The 4890-nt window shown below is 46.9% G+C and overlaps 1 pseudogene; it reads left to right on the forward strand.

The window, feature by feature from the left end:
• Positions 1–815: 815 nt before the first annotated feature.
• LOC110314440 lies at positions 816–1623 on the forward strand (annotated as a pseudogene).
• Positions 1624–4890: the final 3267 nt, after the last annotated feature.

Raw genomic sequence — 4890 nt, forward strand, 5'->3', positions numbered from 1 at the left:
AACTATAGAGCAATTGAAATAAGTTTTTGTATGCCATCCAACCACAGTGGAAAAAAAGTAGTAATTACAGACACACAAGCTCAAAGACTGAATAACTTGCTATTCAGTGATGAATGGGTCACTAAAGAGGTCAAGAAGGAACATTTAAAATCCCTAGAATAGAATGGAAATGAAAATGCAACCAAAGAAAACCTACAGGATCCAAGGAAAGCAGCCCCAAGAGGAAGTCTGCAGCTACAAGTGCTGGGAAGATGACTCACCAAGCAGGTAAAGACTAGCCTGGCAAGCCTGATGTCCTGAGGTGACTCTGCTGTGGAGAGCTCAGGATTCTGGTGCCACACTTTGTGCTGGTGAAGAAGGACAGTGGGTGGTTGACCTTCCTTAATGAGACCCCAAGTTCTAGTTTGGCAACATAGTGGTGGAGATCCTCTTGCTGCAGTGTTGGTGTCTATGTGGCCTATAATGTGCTGGACCACCTAAGGTGCAGCAAGGCATTAAAGACTACTCAAACTAGACTACCATCCTGAAGGGGTACCTCTGTGGCAAATTTGTGGAGCACTGTGACATCCTTTTGAAGATGCACCAGAATAAAGCTCAATAGGAGAATTGAAAAGGACTGTGGCGGAGAAGGCCTGGTGTGTGTGTGTGTGTGTGTGTGTGTGTGTGTGTGTGTAGGCTCTGCATTTTGGAGTGGAGCTGCTTGGTCTGGCGACTGGGTGAGGGCTGCTGGTGTCACGTTTGAGGAGAACTGCGAGTGTGTTTGGCATATCCCCGTCGGGATCCCAGCTACGATGAGTGCTGCCCGGGAGTCTACGATGAGTGCTGCCCGGGAGTCTCACCCGCATGGGGTGAAACGTTCAGCCTCCCCCTGACGACGATCTTGGATTTAGCAATTGGGAGGCAGCAGATTTAGGCAATGAAGAAAGAAAACAAAAGTTCTTGAGACTTATGGGTGCAGGAAAGAAAGAACATACTGGTCGTCTTGTTATAGGAGATCACAAATCAACATCTCACTTCTGAACAGGGGAAGAAGACAAAATTAATGAAGAACTGGAATCTCAGTACCAGCAGAGCATGGACAGCAAACTGTCAGTCCGGCATTGCGGACTCAGCTTCAGTGAGGTAGGATCATGATGGAGAAGGTGATGTGGCTGGAGATGACGATGAGGACGACTCCCCTGATGCTGAGAGTCCAGATGACTCGGACAGTGATTCTGAGTCTGAGAAGGAGGAGTCTGCAGAAGAGCTTCATGCTGCTGAGCATCCTGACGACACAGAAGACCCAAAGAGCAAAAAAGATGCGAAGAGCAATTATAAGATGATGTTTGTCGGGGGCTGGTGAGATGGCTCAGTGGGTAAGAGCACCCGACTGCTCTTCTGAAGGTCCGGAGTTCAAATCCCAGCAACCACATGGTGGCTCATAACCATCCGTAACAAGATCTGACGCCCTCCTCTGGAGTGTCTGAAGACAGCTACAGTGTACTTACATATAATAAATAAATAAATCTTAAAAAAAAAATACTTGGATAGTGCACTAGTCAGGGTTCTCTAGAGGGAGAGAATTTAAAAAAAAAAAAAAAAAAAAAAAAGATGATGTTTGTCAAGTCCAGTGGCTCCTAACTACCAAACACTTAATCTTTGTATTAAAAGTAAGCCTTATTGTTATAATGCACAGTGGAGGATTGCTTATAGAGCACAGACCTTTGTATTATAATTTTTAAAAAGGCCCTTTTAAATAACTACAAAGAGTGTTTGCTTTCAAATGCCGTGGGTTACATTTCTCCAGGCATGACTATAACCATTTTTGTAAAGAGTCAGAGTTCTATAAAATGAGAAATAAATACTGTACTCAGCTTCCTTTCATATTAGCATCATCTGCCATCTCCCCACCGTTTGCCTCTGTAGGTGCATTATGGGGGACACTTGTTTTGTTTGTGGTAGCTCTTTCATCTTCATCTTTTGGTTTGTTCCTATTTTTCTCTTACATAATTCATCTGATACTGTGACGTGTTCCCTTGATGATACTTTGTTAAAGTAGACCTGTCCATAATGATGTTGGCTGCCACCAGCCCTGCCGCATACCATCATTGGCAGTCCATGCTTGTTTAGTCTCTGCTCGTGGACCAGAGCAAGCACAGGACATGTACATGTGGAGTGCCCTGTCACATCATTCAAAGGTTGCAAACCCAAAATGTCTTCATATAAGTTGATTTTACTGTATGGTAAAGTTTTGATAAAATTTGGCCAGTTTTTACAGAAGAAATTATTTCTGTGCTCATTTAGTCCTGTGTATTTAGAAATATGTAAAACTGGATTTTTTTTAAGGTACTATGTGACCAAAGTTCATTTTTTCCTCCTAAGGTCTAAATAAAGAGAAAGCATTTTTCCATTTAAAAAAAAAAAGAATTGAAAAAACTGGGGATTGGCTCTTTCCTGATAAGTGAGAAAAAGACCAAGACATGAAGTGGAGGCTTAGGGTTATCCAAGAGTCAAGTATTTTCCTTTAGAGTTGCTGTCAGAAAAGCCTCATAATATCACTCAGAGAAGGGGAGCTCCCCTGGGTTCACCCCACCCTGGGACATCTAGTCCCAGCAGGACTAGGCACATCCTCTTCTACTGTCCGGGCAGTCCTGGTAGGACAGGGGATCCAATGGCATGCGATAGAGGCTGAGATAGCACTACTCCAGTTGTTAGGGCACCCGCGTGAGGACCAAGCTGGACATCTGCTACAAATGTGTATTGGGGACCTAGGCCCCGACCATGCATGTATACTCGCTGGTTGGTGGCTCAGTCTCTGTGAGCTCTCATTCTTTTCAGAGGATTAAAAAAACCCTTTTATTGATCCTTTGTGAGTTTCATATTACGCACCCCAATCCCACTCATCTCCCCATTTCCCTGTATTCATCCTTTGCCCTTGCAAACTCCCTTCAACAAATAACACACACACACACACACACACACACACACACACACTAAACAAAACAAAGCATAGAAAACATTTTGTCATGGAAGCTGTCGTGTGTTAGTGTGTCCCTCAGCAAACCCCTCTGTCCACACATCTTCACTTGCAAATGTTCATTGCAATGAGTCATTGGTCTGGTTCGAGATTTCTGGTGGTGTAGTCCAGGTGAACCGGCCCTGAGGGTGTGAGTGTGGGAGAGCTGACTCTGACATGCTGCTCTATAGCGGCACAGTATGGACAACCGATGATGTTGATGTTGGGGTGAGCCAACTCAAAGCTCTGGATCTGGGCCAACTCCACTGCATTACCCAAGAGAGGTGCAGGGCCTGCTCTCCTGGGTGCTACCATCGGTGAGGGGCAGGGCCAGCTTTCCTGCTTTCATGACTCTAGGGACAGCTCCACCCCACCCCCTTACTGCTGACTGCCAGAGGAGGTGAGGGCCGAGGTGCGGGGTAGGACATCACCTCTGTGCTTGTGCCACCTCAGGGCAGACTGTCCAGGTCAGCTTTTCCATACTCATGCCCTCAGGGGTGGCTCACATGTGCCCACAATACCAGGGCTAGCTCCTGAGTGCTGTCACCAGTGGGAGGTGGGGCCAGCGGTGCCACTGAGGCTCTGGGCCAGTTCTGCATAGCCCTTGGACATCTATGTGGTCTCAGACGGCTGCCCAGACAAGGGGCATCCCCATGGTCTCTAGTAGTAGTAATATGAGCCATGGACATCAAATCTGCCAGTCTAGCTGCTTGGGTTGGGACTTACTTCACGATGGCCTCAGGTAGTGGGGCTGGCTACTCACAGCAGGCAATTCCTCTCCTCCCTCCTGTCTCCCTTCACAATGCTCAAACTGTTTCACTTCTCTTTCTCTCCCATCTGTCTACCACATACTTGCACATTGTAGTGGTTCCCAGTGTAGGAGGGCTACATGGCTGGCGAGCCTTTGGGTGACATCCTCTGTCCATACTGCGTGGTACAGGGTCAAGCCGGCCTCTAGGTGTCTAGAGTCAAGGTGTGACATGGCAGCGGGTGGGTCTGTGGACATCTTTCACACCTTTCTGTATGTCTACATCCAGTCTGTGTTCTGTGGCAGAGGGCAGGTCTCTCGGCATCTTTCCCTGCCTGTACCACGAGGCATGGTGGGGTTGCAGGTCTCTCTTCAGAGGATTTTTAAGGTTTTATTTTATTTTATTTTATTTTTTTAAAAGAGTGTTTCTGTGTAGCTCAGACTGACCAGGAACTCACTATGTAGCCCATGTTAACCTTGTACTCACAGTAATTACTTGTCTCAGTCTCCTGTGTGCTGGAATTACAGGCACCAGACACCACACCTGCCTTGAATTTGGTCTTTGAACAACATTTAAAACTATGGGAATTCGTGGAGATATACGAAGTACATTTCGCACTGGAGATGGACATAAACTTTTGGGGGTGGGCTGGGTAGAAGGTAATGCTTTAAAATGATGTCAAATTGTGTCAAGTTGCCAAAATATAGACTTGTGGTAGTTATTCATTATCCACTCAAATGGGTTTAGAACTCTGACTCATTTAGGAGATGATGAGGAACCCCTCTAGGTGTGTCTGTGAAGGTTTTTCAGTAGAGAATAAACCTAAGGGGAAAAACTCACCTGATTGTGAGTGTACTGTTGCTTTTTGACAATGGGAGGTTTTTGTGTATGCACAGTTACAGCCAATTGGGCCAGATAACACTGAGTTCATGATGAGCAACTTACATTACAGGTCACCTCAGTAGATGTTGGGTCCTCCCTCTAAACGGTGTCCTGCCTTTTACAGGCACGCTGGGGGTCGTGCAGCCGGAGCGCAGCAGACCAGCCGGAACACAGCGTCCTCGGACCGCCCACTGTCAACGCCCACCCGTCGCCTGGACCGCCCACCGCCGCCTGGACCGCCCACCGTTGCCTGGACCACTGCCA

This window comes from Mus pahari, chromosome X (assembly GCF_900095145.1).
Source record: "Mus pahari chromosome X, PAHARI_EIJ_v1.1, whole genome shotgun sequence".
Lineage (NCBI taxonomy): Eukaryota > Metazoa > Chordata > Mammalia > Rodentia > Muridae > Mus > Mus pahari.